At 33.6% G+C, this 21,979-nt stretch overlaps 1 long non-coding RNA gene across 1 annotated transcript in view; it reads left to right on the forward strand.

Moving 5' to 3' along the window:
- The first annotated feature begins 4,194 nt into the window (after positions 1–4,194).
- The window catches only part of LOC309627682, a 478,350-nt gene continuing 460,565 nt past the window's right edge, over positions 4,195–21,979 (forward strand). Inside the window, exon 1 of the long non-coding RNA XR_014243908.1 lies at positions 4,195–18,445. This is a non-coding gene — a long non-coding RNA (uncharacterized lncRNA). The remainder of the gene's footprint in view (positions 18,446–21,979) is intronic.

A 21,979-nucleotide genomic window follows, 5' to 3' on the forward strand; every position in this document is an offset into this window, starting at 1 on the left:
GATCATATGGTTTTTCTCCTTCAGTTTGTTAATATGGTGTATCACATGGATTGATTTGCATATATTGAAGAATCCTGACATTCCTGGAGTAAACCCCACTTGATCATGGTGTATGGTCCTTTCAAAGTGCTGTTGTATTCTGTTTGCTAGTATTTTGTTGAGGATTTTTACATCTTATGTTCCTCAATGATATTGGTCTGTAGTTTTCTTTATTTGTGAAATCTCTGTTTGGTTTTGGTATCAGGGTGATGGTGGCCTCCTAGAATGCATTTGAGAGTGTTCCTCCCTCTGCTATATTTTGGAAGAGTTTGAGAAGGGTAGGTGTTAGCTCTTCTCTAAATGTTTGATAGAATTCACCTGTGAAGCCATCTGGTCCTGGGCTTTTGTTTGTTGGAAGATTTTTAATCACAGTTTGAATTTAATTACTTGTGATTGGTCTGTTTATATTTTCTGTTTCTTCCTGGTTCAGTCTCAGAAGGTTGTGCTTTTCTAAGAATTTTCCATTTCTTCCAGGTTGTCTATTTTTTTGGCATATAGTTGCTTATAGTAAGCTCTCATGATCCTTTGTATTTCTGCAGTGTCAGTTGTTACTTCTCCTTTTTCATTTCTACTTCTAATGATATGAGTCTTCTTCGTTTTTTTCTTGATGAGTCTGACTAATGGTTTATCAATTTTGTTTATCTTCTCAAAGAACCAGCTTTTAGTCTTATTGATCTTTGCTATTGTTTCCTTCATTTCTTTTTCATTTATTTCTGATCTAATCTTTATGATTTCTTTCCTTCTGCTAACTTTGGGGGTTTTTTGTTCTTCTTTCTCTAATTGCTCTAGGTGTAAGTTTAGGTTGTTTATTTGAGTTGTTTCTTGAGGTAGGATTGTACTCTTATAAACTTCCCTCTTAGAACTGCTTTTGCTGTATCCCATAAGGTTTTGGGTAGTCATGTTTTCATTGTCATTTGTTTCTAGGTATTTTTTGATTTCCTCTTTGATTTCTTCACTAATCTCTTGGTTATTAGGTAATGTATTGTTTAGCCTCCATGTATTTGTATTTTTTACAGATTTTTTCCTGTAATTGATATCTAGTCTCATAGCATTGTGATCGGAGAAGATAGTTGATAAGATTTCAATTTTCTTAAATTTACCAAGGCTTGATTTGTGACCCAAGATATGATCTGTCCTGAAGAATGTTCCATGAGCACTTGAGAAGAAAGTGTATTCTGTTGTTTTTAGATGGAATGTCCTATAAATATCAGTTAAGTCCATCTTGTTTAATGTGTCATTTAAAGCTTGTGTTTCCTTATTTATTTTCATTTTGGATTATCTGTCCATTGGTGAAAGTGGGGTGTTAAAGTCCCCTACTATGATTGTGTTACTGTCAATTTCTTCTTTTATGGCTGTTAGCATTTGCCTTATGTATTGAGGTGCTGCTTTGTTGGGTGCCTAAATATTTACAATTGTAATATGTTCTTGGATTGATCCCTTGATCACTATATAGTGTCCTTCTTTGTCTCTTGTGATAGTCTTTATTTTAAAGTCTATTTTGTCAGATATGAGAATTGCTACTCCAGCTTTCTTCTGATTTCCATTTGCATGGAGTATCATTTTCCATCCCCTCACTTTCAGTCTTTATGTGTCCCTAGGTCTGAAGTGGGTCTCTTGTAGGCAGCAGATGTATGGGTCTTGTTTTTGTATCCATTCAGCCAATCTATGTATTTTGGTTGGAGCATTTAATCTATTTACATTTAAGGTAATTATCGATATGTTTGTTCCTATTACCATTTTCTTAATTGTTTTGTGTTTGTTACTGTAGGTCTTTTCCTTCTCTTGTGTTTCCTGCCTAGAGGACTTCCATTAGCATTTGTTGTAAAGCTAGTTTGGTGGTGCTGAATTCTCTTAGTTTTTGCTTGTCTGTAAAGGTTTTAATTTCTCCCTCCAATCTGAATGAGAGCCTTGCTGGGTAATCTTGGTTGTAGGTTTTTCCCTTTCATCACTTTAAATATGTCCTGCCCCTGCCTTCTGGCTTGAAGACTTTCTGCTGAAAGATCACCTGTTGACCCTATGGGGATTCCTTTGTATGTTATTTGTTGTTTTTCCCTTGCTGCTTTTAATATTTTTTCTTTGTATTTTATTTTTGATAGTTTGATTAACATGTGTCTTGGCGTGTCTCTCCTTGGATTTATCCTGTATGGGACTCTCTGTGCTTCCTGAACTTGATTAACTATTTCCTTTCCCATATTAGGGAAGTATTCAACTGTAATCTCTTCAAATATTTTCCCAGTCCTTTTCTTTTTCTCTTCTTCTCCTGGGACCCCTATAATTCATATGTAGGTGCATTTAATGTTGTCCCAGAGGTCTCTAAAACTGTCCTCAATTGTTTTCATTCTTTTTTCTCTATTCTGCTCTGCAGTAGTTATTTGCACTATTTTATCTTCCAGGTCACTTATCCGTTCTTCTGCCTCAGTTATTCTGCTATTGATTCCTTCTAGAGAATTTTTAATTTCATTTATTGTGTTACTCATCATTGTTTGTTCGCTCTTTAGTTCTTCAAGGTCCTTGTTAAACGTTTCTTGTATTTTCCCCATTGTATTTCCAAGATTTTGGATCATCTTTACTACCATTACTCTAAATTCTTTTTCAGGTAGGCTGCTTATTTCCTCTTCATTTGTTTGGTCTCGTGGGTTTTTGCTCCTTCATCTGCTATGTCTTCTCTGTCTTCTCTGTCTTCTCATTTTGCTTAACTTACTGTGTTTGGGGTCTCCTTTTTGCAGGCTGTGGGTTCGTAGTTCCTGTTGGTTTTGGTGTCTGCCCCCAGGGGCTAAGGTGGTTTCAGTGGGTTGTGTAGGCTTCTTGGTTGAGGGGACTGGTGCCTGTGTTCTAGAGGATGAGGCTGGATCTTGTCTTTCTGGTGGGCCGGACCACATCCAGTGGTGTGTTTTGGGGTGTTTGTGACCTTATTATGATTTTAGTCAGCCTCTCTGCTAGTGGGTAGTGCTTTGTTCCCGTCTTGCTAGTTGTTTGGCATAGGGTGTCAAGCACTGTAGCTTGCTGGTTGTTGAGTGGAGCTGGGTCTTAGCATTGATATGGAGATCTCTGGGAGAGCTTATGCCATTTAATTGTATGTGGAGCCAGGAGGTCTCTCGTTGACCGATGTCCTGAACTCGGCTCTCCCACCTCAGAGGCACAGGCCTGAAACCCGGCCAGAGCACCAAGACCCTGTCAGCCACATGGCTCAGAAGAACAGGGAGAAAAACAGAAAAAAAAGTAAGAAAAAGATAAAATAAAATAAAGTTATTAAAATTAAAAAAATATTAAAAATAAAAAAAAATTAAAAAGTAATAAAAAAAAGAAAGGGAAGAAGAGAGCAACCAATACAAAAAACAAATCCACCGATGATAACAAGTGCTAAAAACTAACTATACTAAAAAAAAAAAACAAAAAAAAACAACGGACAGACAGAACCCTAGGACAAATGGTAAAAGCAAAGCTATACAGAAAAAATCACACACAGAAGCATACACATACACACTCACAAAAAGAGAAAAAGGAAAAAAAATATATATATTGTTGCTCCCAGAGTCCACCATCTCAATTTTTGGATGATTCGTTGTCTCGTCAAGTATTCCACAGATACAGGGTACATCAAGTTGATTGTGGAGATTTAATCTGCTGCTCCTGAGGCTGATGGGAGAAATTTCCCTTTCTTTCTTTGTTCGCACAGCCCCTGGGGTTCAGCTTTGGATTTGGCCCTGCCTCTGCTTGTAGGTCCCTTGAGGGCATCTGTTCTTCGCTCAGACAGGACAGGGTTAAAGGAGCAGCTGATTAGGGGGCTCTGACTCACTCAGGCCTGGGGGAGGGAGGGGTACGGAATGCAGGGTGGGCCTGCGGCAGCAGAGGCCAACATGACATTGAACCAGCCTGAGGTGCCCAGTATGTTCTCCTGGGGAAGTTGTTCCTGGATAATGGGACCCTGGCAGTGGAGGGCTGCACAGGCTCCCAGGAGGGGAGATGTGGATAGTGACCTGTGCTTGCACACAGGCTTCTTGGTGGCTGCAGCAGCAGCCTTAGCATTTCATGCTCATCTCTTGGGTCCACGCTGATAGCCGCGGCTCATGCCCATCTCTGGATCTCGTTTAGGCGGTGCTCTGGATCCCCTCTCCTCGTGCACCCCGAAACAATGGTCTCTTGCCTCTTAGGTCCAGACTTTTTCCTGGACTCCCTCCCAGCCAGCTGTGGCGCACTAGTCCCCTTCAGGCTGTGTTCACACAGCCAACCCCAGTCCTCTCCCTGGGATCTGACCTCCAAAGCCCTAGCCTCAGCTTCCAGTCCCCGCCCACCCCAGCGGGTGAGCAGACAAGCCTCTCGGGCTGGTGAGTGCTGGTCGGCACTGATCCTCTGTACGGGAATCTCTCTGCTTTGCCCTCGGCACCCCTGTTGCTGCACTCCCCTCCGTGGCTCTGAAGCTTCCCCCACCACCACCCCCCCATTTCCACCCGTGAAGGGGCTTCCTAGTGTGTGGAAACTTTTCCTTCTTCACAGCTCCCTCCCAGTGGTGCAGGTCCCGTCCCTATTCTTTTGTCTTTGTTTTTTCTTTTGCCCTACCCAGGTATGTGGGGAGTTTCATGCCTTTTGGGAAGTCTCAGGTCTTCTGCCAGTGTTCAGTAGGTGTTCTGTAAGAGTTGTTCCACATGTAGATGTATTTCTGATGTATTTGTGGGGAGGAAGGTTATCTTCACGTCTCACTCCTCTGCCATCTTGAAGGTCTTCGTTCATTGTTAATCTGTAATTTTAAAAGTATTCCTTTTGTCTGTATTAACCTTTCTCTCAAATCCTTCTCAAGGAAAAGCTTATATGAGAAAATCTACAAAAGAAAAATTTTTCATGTGTTCAATAGTTATCCCGTTGAAACATTTTGATCCTTATGCTCAAGTTGAGGCATTTCTTTTATTTGCATTCATATTTGTGGTTAAAAGTCTAGGCTAGGGGAACATTATGTAAGGGTTCAAATCCTGGTTCTAATTTAATGGAGTAGATGCTAAGGAGTTATTTTAACACTGGTTGCTTCAATGTCCTCATCTGTAAAGTAGTGACCATAATAGTACCAATCTCATACCATTATTATGAGGATTAAATGAGAAAATTTATATGAAATATTTAGGATAGTTCTTGGCAAAGGTAAACATTTAATGAATATTAAACATTATTATGTAATGTAGAGTAATAACTCTAAAAGACTGATACCTCATTTTCTTTTCTTTTTGTTTGTCATACAAACAGCCATATAAAGCCATCAGAAATTATTAAAAGATTAATCATAACCTACTGAGATTTATTCACATAAGAAATTAGTCAAATTCTTAACTTTGAAGAAATATTGCAATTAGCAAAATTTTTTGAAAGTTAAAAATGTATAAAATTATAAGCTCAAATTTTTTACATTTAGAAATAATATATTCTAATTCTACAACAGGTTTTTTGGGTCCCAAAATAATTATAGAAATAATATAAATTCCCCAAACCTCAAAGTTTTGGAATAACAACATGCTATCATTGAGGGCAGTGAAATATATTACGATATGAATTACACACAGATTCTGCTAATTTACCTAACTCCATTATTACTATTATATTTCACTGTAAGAAATGTGAAATTATATTGATAGAGGGAAAATTTAAGGATAACCTTTTTTCCTACAGCTGAAGAGATAGTTTTCAAAACAAATTAATACTTTAAAAATATTCTTCCATCGTCTAAAACAATTAGAAAATATTTTTGAAATATCATCAGTTAATTTCAAAGTATGTTCTTTCTAATAAAACATTGATAATGTAATTACAAATTAATTCTATTTCTTTGTTTTTCCTAAAGCTCTTTTGTAGTTTCCATAACACATTTTAAAATAATAAAATAATATTCTGTATGATATGTGTAAGACAGATTGCATTTTCAGAAACTAGTTCAAGAAATATTTTATTACGAAGGGAGATGCATAAGGAGTTGCTTAAAATAATAATGCAATACAATTAAATAGTATTTATTCATTATTTTCTAGTAATGTACTGAATGAGGGTTTACAGTTTTAATTTTTTATTTTGATATTTTCAATAGCATTAAAACATAGAAATATACATATATATATATATATTTTTGAAAACTGCTTTATTGAGATATAATTCACATTCCATACATATTATTCCTCCTCTCCTCCCCACTGGGAACCATTAGTTTGTTCTCTATATCTGTAAGTCTGCTTCTTTTTTGTTATATTTACAAGTTTGTTGTATTTTTTAGATTCCACACTAAATGATAGCATATAGTATTTGTCTTTCTCTGTATGACTCATTTCATTTAGCATAATGCCCTTCCAAGTCCATCCATGTTGCTGCAAATGGCAAAATCTCATTCTTTTTTTATGGCTGAGTAGTATTCCATTTTGTGTATATACCACTTTTTCTTTTTCGATTCATCTGTTAATGAACACTTAGATTGCTTCCATATCTTGGCAATTGTATATAATGCTGCTGTGAACATTGGGGTGCATGTATCTTTTCAAATTAGTTTTTATGGATATATATCCGGAAGTGCAATTGCTGGGTCATATGGTAGTTTTATTTTTAGTTTTTTGAGAAACCTCCATATTGTTTTCCATAGTGGCTGCACCAATTTACATTCCTGCCAACAGTGTACAAGGGTTCACTTTTCTCCACATCCTCACCAACATTTGTTATTTGTGTTCTTTTTGATGATAGCCATTCTGACAGGTGTGAGGTGATATTTCAGTGTGGTTTTGAGTTGCATTTCCCTGGTGATTAGCAATGTTGAGTATCTTTTCATGTGCCATCTGCATGTCCTCTTTGGAAAAATGTCTGTTCAGTTCTTCTGCCCATATTCTAACTTGGTTGTTTGTTTTTTTGATGTTGAGTTGTATGAGCTGTTTATATATGTTGGATATTAATCCCTCACTGGTCATATCATTAGCAAATATTTTCTCCCAATCAGTAAGTTGTCTTTTCATTTTGTCAATGGTTTCCTTTGCTGTGCAAAAGCTTTTAAGTTTAATTAGGGCCCATCTGTTTATTTTTGCTTTTATTTCCTTTATTTTAGGAGATGGATCCCAAAAAAATACTGCTGCGATTTATGTCAAAGAGTGTTCTGTCTTTGTTTTTCGTCTACAAGTTTTATAGTATCTGGTCTTGCATTTAGGTCTTTAATCCATTTTGAGTTTCCATTTTATATAGAAACTTAAAATTGAAAAATTTTTAACATTTTGATAAATTATAGGTGAAAATGACCCTTTAGATCATTAAGAGTTAATGAGTTGGTACTAAAGTAAAATCTATAAATCTACATAGAGTCTATATCATGCCTTTCTGAGAGTTTGCTAATATACAGAAGAAATTATGGTTATTGAAATGAACAGAAGGATTGTGAAATGGTTTGGAAAATGTCTGAAAATTTGTGGCTTTGATTCTTCTTTAAATTATATAAGATAATTAATGAATTTCTGTTTCTTTAGTATTTATAAATATAAAAAAATAGCTAAATTGTTTTCTTTTTTTTAAAAAAGTACTCAGTACTCACCTTTAACCTGTAGAGATAAACAGATAGCTCACGATAATAGAATGTAATTATAGCCTTATGTCAGTTTTACTTTATAAGCAGTAAGTTTTTGATATTTATTCTTTCCAGGAAAAGTTGTCCTTTGGGAAGATTTGGTAGGACTTTTAAAAAAAAAAAAATTCCATCGAAGTAACATTAAAAATGAAACTCTGATAAAACATGATAAAAGATATGATTTCATTAGCAAAGGAATCTTAGTTTGAGCACATAAAGCTACACACCTCTGTTGCTTCCAAATAATAAATCATGTCAAGATATGAAAAACATTTTGTTTTTTGAAAATGAAAAATAATATGATGTTTAATTTCATACTTCATATATATGCACTAAATTTCTGTAATCAGTCATTTCAAATAAAGTGTGTCTTTAGAACATATCTTAAAGCAGACAAGCTTTAAAAGACAGGATTTTGTTTACAAAAATTAGCACACAGTTTAATTTAGGAAACTTTATAATTAGCATTTTTTTTTACAAATTAAATAAAATATAGTGAATAGATACTGTCAAGCTCTCCAGAGATGAATTTTCACATTTGCTAAGGATTTCCATGAAAGTGATTAATTTTTAGACAAACAGCATGCCAGAATTCTTCAAAGTCATAAAAACCCTGATTGTAGGGTATCCCAGTGTGATAATAGACATAACCAGAGACAAAGGCATACAGAGTAGTAACAGTCTATAAAACTTTTCATTAATATTTATAGTCATGAACTGAGGCAATTTAGAAGTCCTGTGAATTCTTTGAAAGTATATAATAATGTTAATAATTATTTATAAGACACTTGAGAAAAAACTTTAACTGTTGAACTAATAAAAAACATACTTTTTCAGTTAATAGTAGGCTTATTCTTCAAGCTTTAAAATACGGATATTGTTGAAGAATTTTAGAAAAGCATACTTCGAATTAATGAATTAGAAAAAATATCAAGCCAAATAAATAGCAGGAGTCAGGTTTTTCATTCCATTGTAGGAAAAATAAAAAATTATAATTGAATTTCTAGATTCAAAAGGAACTATTTTTGTTATAAAAATTTTCATAAGGACTATGTAGAAGAATAACACTATTTGGGTCATATGTTCTAGAACAAGTTCCAAAAGTTTCCAGAGAAGAACAGACATGGAATCTGAAGGGAAGACATAGCTGCTAAATTTCATGTAAGATGGTTACTACACTTGGATTTAGAAAGACATATAAATGTTGACAAGTAATCTTTTAGGGAATAGGAAATTGAAAAAGCTAAAAAGTAAACTCAAGCAGTGGGGTTGTCTGGAATAAATGCTTCAATGCCCCTGAATGGAATAAAAAGCAAAACAAAGCAAAACAACCAAACAAAAACCTTGAGCTGGAAGAAAGCTCCAAAGTCTCTGAAAGTTGAAAGAGAATAAATATGGTCTTCAAGATAGTTTTCCATTTTTTTTATTAACCTTCAAAGATTTGCAAAGTTGTTTGTTTGTTTGTTTCCCCTTAAAATAACATCAGCCAGGAATATATCACCTATCCTTGCTAAAAAACACCTTGAGAATCATTGTTGACAAAGTGTCTTAGAGACGGTGGTAAGCAAAAATATATCATACCATTAAATTCTAACTCAGCAAAGGAATGAAAACAGTTAGGCAAGTTGGGCAGTTTTGATCATAAAAATGTAGCATTCTGTTACATACAGTGATCTGAGTTAATTGTGTGGCCTTGAAGCCAATATTTAACTTTTCAGAGGTTCATTGATCCTTGTTTTATAAACTTAATTGTGGAAGTCAGGATTAGGATAGGGAAAAGGTTAATCAGGTTGTCTTCTATACCACAGTGTAGATGCAAAATATGAATCTGTCTCACATATTATATAATTTTAAAGAGGCTTGGAATAGTTTTTTCAGTTTACAAGAAAACTGCTTTGACTCCACTCATTCAAGATAAGGTATGAGTAAAAGTAATTGAAAATCCCTGGACGGCTACAATTATATTACTCTTTTCCTTTATAGTTAAACTTTCGAAATGGATTTATTTTTCTCTTCCTTTCTTCTCATCCTGACCATCCATGGGCAACCGTTTTGGTTTATCAGTGATCACCATATTGTTAAACCCAATGGGCGTTTTCTTCTTTAACATCTCCACGCTCCCTATTTCTTAAAGATTTTTCTCCTTTCTCCTTTCTTTACATGTAATCATGAAAACTGCCAAGATGAATTACTGGAATTTCTGCATGTACAGTATTTTAAAATCATGTATAAAAATATTTATGTAGGACACTCTGTAGTTATTTGAGAAAAAAAAGGAATACAATAAGCAGAGAGTGGTCACGAGGAGAGTTTAGCCATCTATCAAGACTGATCTCCATAGGGAGTCTTTTTTTTTTTTTTCCTGAATTTTCCACAAACAAGAGCATTGTCTCATCCTTGTATCTCTGAAGGCATATTTTCCAGATTGCAAATAGCAGTTTTCTCTTAGCACAAAATTCATGTTTGTTGTTTAAACATTTTTCTACTACGTTGATTACAACATGAAATATAGCAGCTGAGGAGGAAATTCACTCAGACCATCTTATTTTTTACTTTTTCCTTTCCCAGAATATGAGATATATTATAAATTCATTTTAATTAGAATGCCAGCTTTTAATGTAAATGGAGAAAAATCATTGCCAAGATGATTAGATATCCACATTACCTTATTTTATCCTATCAGTTATCTTTTTAGAGGGAACCCTAGGCACACAATGGGAGTTTTTCTCTGATCTAGCCAAAAAATTCATGTAAATAACGATTATATTTAAAAAAATATGTTACCTGTTTGATTTAAGAAATAGCATAGAATTTGAGTTGACAACCTAGTTTCAAGTCCTCCCTGTATTTTTTATTAGCTCTGTTACTTTGCCAGGCCTCTTAAATTGTAAGAGTAGCAATTTTATTATGTGTGGAATCAGGATAAGTATACCCAGCGTGAATATATCAAAAGATCATTCTGAGGATCAGGAGTAGCAATGTATGGGAAGCATTATATAACCTGGAAAATGGTATACAAATATGATGGTGTATTTTTTTCCCCAAAGAGAAAGCAATTACTACTTTTACTAGTTAGCTAGGCTGCTATAACAAAGATCACAAACTAGGTGGCTTTAACAAAAGAAATGTACTGTCTCATGGTTTTAGAGGCTCAAAGTCCAAGATCAAAGTGTTAGCAGGATTGGTTCCTTCTGACGGCTGTGAGGGAGAATCTGTTCCATGCCTGTCTCCTAGTTTCTAATAATTTGTTGGCAATCTTTGACATTTTTGGCTTGTTAGGCATATCACATAGCGTTCTTCCTGTGTGTATGTCTGTGTCTAAATTTCCCGTTTTTAAAGGACATCTGTCATATTGGAGTAGCTGCTCACCCTACTCCACAATGACTTAATGTAAATAATTACATCTATAAAGACCTTATTTCCAAAGTCACATTCTTAGGTACTGGAGGTTAGGACTTTGACACATGAATTTTGGAAAGACACACTTCAGCCCAGAACATCATCATATCAAAAATAGACTTAGCGTTCACTCTTAATCCTTTAGTCAGCAGCACTCTTCCTGACTCATCACCTGGCAATCACAGATTTTCTATCCACCCTCTCTAAAACATTATTACGCATAGGAAAGGGGTGAAAGAACTCTCCTAACTCCTTACTTACTTGCTAAACTTCCTACTTATTTAGGCCATTAAACATCTTCAAGTATTTCCATTAACATGGGGAGGGGGAAGGGTAAGCTGGGATGAAGTGAGAGAGTGGCATGGACATATACACACTACCAAATGTAAAATAGATAGCTAGTGGGAAGCAGCCACATAGCACAGGGAGATCAACTCAGTGCTTTGTGACCACCTAGAGGGGTGGGATACGGATGGTGGAAGGGAGACGCGAGAGGGAGGAGATATGGGGATATATGTATATGTATAGCTGATTCACTTTGTTATACAGCAGAAACTAACACACCATTGTAAAGCAATTATACTCCAATAAAGATGTTAAAAAAACAAACACTTTTAGTTAAAAGGTTATTCTCTGTAAATCTATTTCTACAACAAATTTTGAGAGCTGTACCATCTATGAAAGATGTTTGTCATGCCTTCCAAAATGAAATTAAAGAGAAAAAGCAATTACAAGCATTTTCATATCTAAATTTCTAAATTGTAAGAAAATGGGGGAAAAAAAGAAAATGGGGGAAAATTAAGGTTTTCAACATGTAATAAAACTTCAGAGAGACACAAGAAGCATTTTTTTAAAGGGAGTATTTACAGCTGGATCTCATATATATACACATATTTGTCTTATTTATTGAATAAAAAATTCCAATGGCTCTATTTCTTAATGTTACAAAATCCAAAAATAAATATTTTGAAAATGTTAAACATTTTAAACTAGAGTTTGGGCAATATGCTGTGGAATAAACTTTTTTTTCTCTCTTAGAGACACATATGTTAATTCACAGAAGATCCTAAAATTAAATGGATAATTTTTTGAGATTCATTAAATTCTCCCTATCTATCTGTCAAGTTCATTTTAGATTATAGAGCAGGACTTGTGTTCTATTTAAGTTTGCTTTAGAGTCTTTGATTATGTAACACATGTTCTTGTAGAATTGAGCACATTCTGATATAAAGATAGTAATAGAGCAAGCAGGTATTACATAGCACAGCTCCTCAGGTAAACAAGTGTGGGTAATTTCATTTCCAAGGTGACAAATTATCTTATCCTGAGGGAGCAGGCAATTCCTTCCCTGAAATAAACTAAGTAGCCCAGGACAGCTTTAACTAGATGAAATCATTATCCATTTAAAGACACAAGTGTTGAATAAAGTTAATTTTCTCTGCTTTAGTGTCTTGGTAGAAAATGGCATAAGAAAATAGTGCTGCCCTCAGGTAATGTTAAGCTGTTTAAACTCTTCAGTAAGAGAATAAAAATAGTATTACTTTAGAGTAAAATTCATATGCACATGCACATTTCTATGAATTAGACTGCAATAATAGACTACTAAAAAGACAAATGTCTTTACTCCCTCACCTTTCTAAAGGACAAGCACATAAAAAGTATTTATTTATACCTCAGATTTTTAACACCATTTAAAACACTATTTAACAAGCAATAGCTTTAATCATCTTCTGACCATGGCCTAGAGCATTTTGTGTTAGTATGTGCCAGGTGTATGGGAAACATTTTTTTTTCTTTGAATTCAGAATGGTGCTAACAAAGCTCTTCCTGATAATGACCTCTCAGGTCTTCCTTTGTATTTTTCTCTTCTTAGGCAAAAATTATGGCTAATTCTTAGTACCTCAATAAAGGTGAATCATCTCTAGAATAATTTGAGTTCCATATTCCTCAAAGTTTCTTAACGTTTTTCATGCAGGTTAAAAGACCTGAATTTATCTTGAGTTTCATGATTATGATGTTTAAGAATCTGTAGTTTTTAAATTTTATTAAAATCTAATAGAAATTAATAAGGAAGTGTTCAGAGAGGCAACTGCCATGGACCTTGAGCACCCCCTTACATTTTTACTGACATAGTAAGAATGCAAGAGTCTGACTACCATTACCCAGAACATTTCTCATGGTTGAGTTGACAGCAAGTAAGCTTGAGAGATGAGGTAAGCCCTCACTTCCCAAGTCCAACACAGGTGAAGAGCAGGCTTGCTTCCTCTTACTAAAAAAGCAGGCTCACCTGTCTCCTTGAACACAGCCTGTTTCATCAGCAAGCATCCTTGATGAGCCCTTTGCATCACCTCTGTGGAACTTGGGGGACAGATGGAACTGGCACAGAACACCATGAAGTTCCAGCTACTGCTCTGGCTGTGACTTATAAAGTCCTTTGTCTGTCACGTAGGAGTCTTGCGTCTTCCCCCAATTTCCATTCATGAACAGTAATAACAAACTAACTTATTAGCTTGTAAACAGGATAAAATCTCAGATCCTTCACAGTTCTTGACAGGTAGAAATTAGGATACTCTCTTTCTCTTTGTTTCTACAGTTAAATTAGTAGATAGATAAATAACTCATGTCTTTGTATTTCTTGAGGAGCATTCTTTTCTCACTTCTGCCCAAATTATCTTGAAGATGAAATGATACTGGCCTCTTGCATTATTACATAATAAGACGTTAGGACATCTAGTACTAAAACTAATTTTACTGCTTACAACTGGAGGAAAAATAGCATTATGTGTCTTTAGAGGGAGAGAGAGAGAGAGATAGACAGACAGAGAGAGACAGACAGAGAGAGGTCAGAGAAAGAGAAGAGAGAGACTGATTTTAAATTTCCAGTCAAAAAAATTTTGAATGTTTAGAATGGCTATCATAATGGAAAATATAAAATTTAATAAACAGTTTGGACAAGTTACAAATATGGAAATAAGTAAATGGAACACAATAAAGCAAGAATGTTTTATAAGGTATGATGGCTTATAAAATAAATTAAAAAGGCAAAATGACATTTTATTCACTTATAACTTAATATAAACATCTTCACAATTATTAGCCATTGCACATTAAAACTGTGATATTAAATCAAGAAACCTGTCACAAATCTGAAAACTATTATAAATATGCTTTGTATTCAGACACTGTGGCCTCTTAGTTAAAATGAATCATTTCTTTCAAATCTCAGCCTTTACCCAGCTCCACAGGGATTCCTTCAGGTGTAAGTATAATTCTTCTGGGATGTTTGTACTTTCAACACTCATTTCACCTAAACCTACTACATGTTGTGTATGAGGAAAGGGCATATGCATGAAATATATTTGTCTCAGAGTCTGTTGAATTGAGATTTCCCAGGGGGAAGAAACAAACATCTAAAGACACTTTTCAGTATTTGATGTTTATGTATATGTGAATTCTATATATGCACATCTGTGCATAGCTATACACAATTTGGTTATACATCACAGCAGATAGGTGTTACATTTTAAATGGATTTGATCTGTAAACACTGATACTGCTGAATAGATAGGATTTTGCCTCATAAATACTATAATTACTCTTTTTAACTACCATATGATATTACCTAAAATTATTAGCAAACTTTATATCTACTAGTGCCTAGGTTTTCATTCTAATTGTCCATATGTCTTTAGACATAGATCAGTAACTATAACGTGGAAGAAAACATTTATATCGGAGTTATACCATAAGAAATTTCTTTTTTCCAAAAGTGTCATCAAATGCCATTTTAATGTGGAAAATCCCTTCAGAACAATTTTGAATAAGCATTTGAAAATAATTATAGACAAAATGATGATATAGAATTACTGATCATACTACATTTTAAGAATTATTTAACACAGTTTTAGATACATTTTGATAGAAGGAAGTCTTATTTATATTTGAAATTCAGAGATATGGTGATGACAGCAAAGAAAAAACAATTGACCATCTCCCTGGTAGAGTTTCCAAACTGAGTTTAAGGTAAAGGGTCCACAAAGTCATGGAAAGGGTATCTTTGCCTCCATGGAACATCTTCTAGTATATGGTTTTTGACTACCATCTGAGTCTATAAGATATTATGACAAATATTTATTATTGTGTAATTTGTGCTGTAATCTAAGATAGGTCATTCAACATAGGGAAGAAAGTAAAATGATGTTAGGAGAACGAATTTTGCATTTGTCAGGAAATGTGAGTTCTAATTTCAGCTCAACCTAATTAGCTGTATGACTTTAAGAAATTCATTTCATCTTTCAGGCTCTGAATTTTCTTATATGTAAAATGAATATGGTCTAATTTCTAAAACCCTTGCCAATACCAATGCTTGTGATCTATGTAGTAGACACTGTGAATCTATTTGAGACATTAGCAATACAAAAATGAGCTAGATATGCATTTGTAGAGCACTATGATTATCCTGAACATCCTTCATGAAAGGACATATGACCAAATATGAGAGAAGGTTATATTTAGAAAGAGCCTTGATGAATGGCAGGATGGAAGGCATTCCAGGTAGAAGGAAACCCTAAATAAAGAGCTGGCTTGAAATGTACTGCCTTTAGATGACAAGGCAGAATGGAGGTGGTTTGTTATTGTTGATGGTAGTGGTGGTGGTGATAATAATAACTGATATTTGGTTTTAAACTATGGGAAATTTGAATATTTTGTAGGTTAACCAAACAGCTAAAAAAGGAATATGATTTAAAACACAAGCTAGAAAAATTAGCCTTATAAAGTCTCTTTAGTTGATCAAGGAAGCATATCTATAACCATCAAGGAAAAATAAGGTAAATAAACTGGGGATGTTTGGATGGAGCAAAGTTGAAGGAATTTAGATGTCTAGCATTGCATACCTTCCCACATGCCTTGCTCTAATGAGTAGGAATTATTAAACCTTTTTGAAATGATTCATTTAGCTCTAAAATGAGGTATTTCTTGAATTCATAATCGTTTTCTAAGTCACCATAATGAAAACATATACATAGTTTATGAGGGAAAAAGAAAATTATTGCAAATAACTCATAAAGCTTTAAAAATATTTTTGGTATCCATATTGTTTTAAATTATTAAAGTGATTTTTGAGTTTTTATATGCTTGAATATATAATATGATATAAAAATCAAAATTAAGAACTTTCAAAGTGTTATTTAATATGATCAGGTTACTTCAACAGATATTTCACTAGTGTTGTTGTTGATAAGATGAAGGTTTAATTGTTAAACACCTGTAGTCTCCTTTTCATAGTGCTGTCTATTTCTTTGTTGTTGCTATTATGCTGGATTTTCCATTTACTTTTTTCCTCTACTTGGAAAAGAAAAGTAAACAATTTTGTATAAAGAAATTTCTTTCATAATGTTTCAACCCAAGACTTTAATCTAGAATTTCCTACATTAGGTTCATGTTTTAGTGTTGATAGGTGAGAAAAAATGTTACCTAGGGATCATGAGAAGGTATGGAACACTGCAGAATTACATTGCTACCTACTATTTTGGGCCAAATCAAGTTCAACAGTATCCTAGCTTAGGGCTGTATTAGTTTTTCCCTTTAGAACTCTATTACTTGCCTGGCAGAGTATTGACTTTGAAGGGCAGAGAGCTGCATAAAGAGTTCTCTCTTTTAGCATTTTGTTTATTTCTCAACCTTGCGTACATCTGTGATATAAATATATATATGCATAAGACAAATTGTTTTTTGATAATGTTTTGCATAAAAATGCACAGTGTTTCACAAAGAAAATATTAGGCTATGCTTTCTATTTTTTGAGTTGCTAAGCAAGAATCTGTGGCATTGATTGATGTATCATTTTGAAATCTGCAAGGGTCTTTATGGTTATAGTTATGAATATGTATGAAAAATCAGTTTTAGTAACTGTGCTATTAGAGATGGTCTAAGACTATAATTCAACAGCAATTTCCTTAAAAGACAAAGGAACTTGAATTACCATAGAATAAGTGTTGATAGCTGAATGTCTTATTGAAAAATAGCTTCTTGTATTCAGGCATATTTTCAAAGGGTGACAAGAAGTAATGACTAAAGGGGAGCATACTTAGAGATATGTCAACTCCTAGTTGAATTACTGAAGAAGAAGTACTTTAACATTCTGTCCACCTATGTCACATTATTTATAGAAATTTTAAAAGTCGTGATCAACACAGCACTATTATATTTCTGATAAAGAAACAGTGTTATATTTCTCCTGTATATACATATCCATCCCGATTGGACAACAGAATATGTATTGAGATTGTTAAAAGTTAGCCTTAAAATAAGGTAGCCTTTGAATTATTAATCCCTTTTTCCCCCTAGCATAGCAACAACAATTATATGTATTCTGTTGTCAAATCAGCCTTTTTGTAACATTTATATGCCTTGTTTTCAGGATTGATTCAAGAATACAAAGTTCAGGTTAGAGACTACACACTTAGACATCCTTAGCTCTGCTGTCCAAATGTGGTTATTATTTTATGTTTAAAATGTAAACAAAACAAAATCACTGACTCTTTGCTTCCACAATGTATTTTCCATTTTGTATTTGTTTTGTGTTGATTTGGGTTTGTCTTTGGACAAATTAAAAATCATTTGATAGAGACACAAACACATAAATACACAAGCTTCTGGATCCAAATTTCTGACATAATATTTAGTTAAAACCCCTGTCACATCCTATAATCACTTCTTTACTAATACACTACAGAAAAAAAGGAGTATTCGTTATGTTTATAGAATAATTGATCTTTTTATACCTTCCTATTTCATATGCAATAATGTTATATACTGGATTTAATTTATATAAATTTTCATATATGATAATATATATCAAAGTGGAATAACATCCTGTTCACATGCTCAAATCCTGATAGAATAGAAAAGAAGGGGGGTGGTTCTTTCTAATTGTGGAAGTTCCAGCCTTCTTCTAAGGCACATGGGTGAACAAAAAATAAGGAAATAGAGAAAACATATATTTGTATATCCAGGTAATGCAATGAAGATTATTGTTACACAGCCACTGAGGAGACTAGCTGCATTTTTACCATGTCTAGGGCAGCTAAACTGCATCTGTTATTTAGGAAACAACATAAAATGTTAGAGCTACATAATGGAAAACTGTAAATGAGTCAACCTTCTTGACACTCAGACTCTCAGGCACCAGGTTAATGTCACAGAAGCAAACTGGGCAGCATCCAGGGCAAAGAGCCAGGTGTTGTAACAACTACACTCTCTGGAAGAATGCAGCTCAGAGAGAAAATGGAGCAGTTGCAGGAGACTATGCGAATGTAATTTACCGTAGAATCACCATGTGGCAGTTGGGGCCTATTCTGACCAGACAAGTCTATGGAACTTCTTTTCACCATTCACAGCAACAGACAGCAACGAAAATTACAGGATACAGTGACTGTAAGTGAATACAAAATACGCATTTCTCTAAAAGCAATTCTAATTAGTTACCCAATATTGCTATTATGTTTCTTATGTGCATATACAACTTTGATCTTATTCTTGCCTCCTAAACCCATGTGGTGTTTCTGTCACTTACAGTATTAGTAGATGTTATCATTTACTTACATCTGAAAAAAAAGTTTAAGTGGTTAATCTATGATCATATTTGCAGTCAGTCCAATGAAAAAATATAATTGCATTTTTAATATTTATTATGAGTCCTTAATTTAAATAGTTATTGTTTATTCTTCATAATTAGGTATCAAGTCTTATTAAGAAGTTATGATTTAACTTTTGTTTAATAACGTTTGGCATAAAAATGGAAGTGTTGAGGCTCGGAACAGACAGCCCTAAGACTTGTAACAATGGAATGTTGATTAATTTTAATTAAAGTTGCTTGAGAGAAAATTGGTGGGAAAAAATATTTTAAAACCCTCTGATCTCCCTCTTTCTCTCTGAAAGTGAGAAATAAATCTCTTAATGTGAAGGTATCCTCTTTATACCAGGAGGCTAGAAAGTGTCCTTATCACCAGAGTTAGGGAAATCGAGATTAAGAAAACTGTATAAACAAACTTTACTTCTTTATTAGTTTGCTACCCCAAGCACAAGCCCTATTGTTTTGTTAAATCTTGACAAGTAATTATTTATTTGTCTAAAAATGATAAAAAAACAGCCTGCTTTTGTTACTTTGGAGTTCCTGTTTCTATGAGACCTCCATATGTATGGATTAATTTTTTTTTCTCCTGTTAATCTGTCTTGTGTCAATTTAATTATTAGACCAGCCAAAAGAATTCAGAAGGGTAGGGGAGAAATTCCCCCTTCCCCAACAACAGCTTTTTACCATAAATTTTTAATTTAAATGTATAAAATGGATTAGTCTTTAAAAGTAGAGAGTAAGCAAAGCAATCCAGATTATAATGTGAGTCTCTAGGGATTGTTCATTGACTTTTCATAAAATAGTTGAATAAAATTTTGCTTGTGTTTGTCTGAAAAAAATACCTGAAAATATGTGTAGATATATAGTCTCTCTTTAGTTTTTCTTTTTTTCTTGTAAATTCTACTCCCACATTATTGTGTAGAGTTGAGATACCCAATAGGGTAGCCACTAGCCACATCTGACTACTGAGTACTTGAAATGTGGCTAGTAGGACTGAGGAAATAAATTTTTTATTTCAATTTAAATTTAAAAGCTGAAGTGTTATCTGTATATTTCTGTTAAACACAACGTTATTGTTTTGGTGGGATTACATTTCACTTGAGCTGTTGAAAATATTGCATTTTATTTGAGATGTATCATAAGTATAAAATACATACTTAATTTTGAAGACAAAAAAGAATACTATAATTAATAATTTTATATTGGTTACAAGGAGAAATAAAAACAGTTTGGATATGTTGAATTAGCTCAAATACATTATTAATATTAATTTAATCTGTTCCCTTTACTATCTTTAATATGGCTATTAGAAAATTTAAAAATACATATGTGGCCCACATTATATCTCTACTGGGAAATGCTAGTAGAGGAGATGTTTACCCATATACTGAACATTAAAATTGAACAATATTAAGAAATGGTTTTATCCAAAGTTTCTGAGACCAAGAGATTCCAGTCCAATAAAGGGAAGGTGACAATCGCCAGGTGGCCAGTCACAATCATGTTGACTAGAAAGGACCTTGGCCACACTAAAAACAAAACAAAACAACACAAAAACAAACGAAAACACTGTCACTGAAAGTATCTTCTGAACTTTACTGAACATCCCTCAGAAAAACAATTTTTACTCAAAGAATTAGAAATTTGTGGCTCTTCAATTATTTGATCTCAATAGGCAGTTTTTATTTGATCTCAATAGGCAGTTTTATCTTCAGTTATTGACATTCAGTTATATCCATCACTAGGATGAATTAGGCTTAGGCTTCTTAAGACTAGATTTATATTCAAACTTGACCAGAATCAAGTGTGCTGCCCTTATTATGCCCTTAATTTTTGCCTCTTATTTATCTACTCTAAAATTTCTTTAATAAACTTAAAGAGGAAACTTTTTAAGTATTGATATTAATCTTTTTGCTGTACCATCACTACTACAAATGTATCTATTCAAAATTAATTGGAACTTAATTTCTAAATATTGATATAATTGTGCTTGTTTCTTATTTGTTTTTTTACTTCTGGTGATTTCTATGATTAATATAGATGGTAAAAAATATATTCTAGAATAATAATATATACTTGAATATATTGTATTTTTATAAATTATCTTGAAGATAATTTGTTCTTAACACAAAATAATCTGTACTTGTTTCTTTATAATATGTTTGATGTCCTTCTTATATATGCATTATGCATGTATTATAATAATTACTTTTATTGATGTTACTCAAGTTAGCACTGTTTGCAAAAAGATTATTGTAATATCGGATTACATGATGTCATCACAGCAGGTAGCAAAGTTTTGAGTTGTGAAGTATCCAGGCAGTCAGTAAAGTTTGTACATAAATGAATTTTTGAGAGCATGTAGTCTAATACTCTCATTCAAGTATGTAACAAATATTTATTAAGAATTCTAAGCTATAAGAGGTTAAGTGACTTGGACCAAGTTTAACCATCAGATTCACAGAGCAAGACTAGAATTTAAATTAAGTCTCTTAACTCCTAATTCTTTCCACTCCATGATGTTTCATCTAATTGCAGGTAAAAAAAGAACAATATAGAATTTACTTATCTAATTATTACATGGTAAAAGCGATTAGAACCATTTTCTCTGTGGCCATGACACTTTTGAAGTACTAATAAAACAATGATAAAAGATTGCAGCCATCATTGGATGAAAAATCTTATAATTGTTTCACATGTAGGCATCCTTCCAGGCAAGTAAGTATGAATCCCAAGCCAAGCATGAATCAAAAAACACAAATTTTTACAGGCTTAATCTCCTCTGTTTCTTCCCACCAAACATATTCTGTTTTCCAAGCCAACTCCTAATGACTTAGGAAAACTAACAAAGTTTTAGGAGTTTTGTGAACCACTGACACATCAGTAGCTTGAAATCAACCATGTCGAAAATGTTTTCACCATGGTAATTGGTAAGTGGTACAGTTTAAGTTTTGTTTTGCTTTGTGTTTACAATATTGAGCTTGTTGTTAAACATGTGAAAGAACATTGCTACTAATATCCCTCCCACCCAGCATGTAAGAAGGAACTGTGGGTAAATAAAGTGTTAGCAGAACAATAACAATAACAGAAAAGTTAGCTTATTATTACAACTTTTAGTTTTTATCCTGCAAGTTCTCCATCATCTCACTACCAGTGCCTAATTCTTTGACATTTCAAAGAATTCCTATTTAGAATCATTGGGGCTCCATGAAAAACAAAAACAAAACAAAACAAAAAAAAAGCATGTTACATGCCATTTATAAGAATAAAATACATGCTTATCTTTTTCAACGAGTTCTAAAAAGGCTGTAAATGTGGCATGTTTTTAAAACAAG

The sequence above is a fragment of the Balaenoptera borealis genome (assembly GCF_965194805.1).
Source record: "Balaenoptera borealis genome assembly, chromosome: 4".
NCBI classification, from domain to species: Eukaryota; Metazoa; Chordata; class Mammalia; order Artiodactyla; family Balaenopteridae; genus Balaenoptera; species Balaenoptera borealis.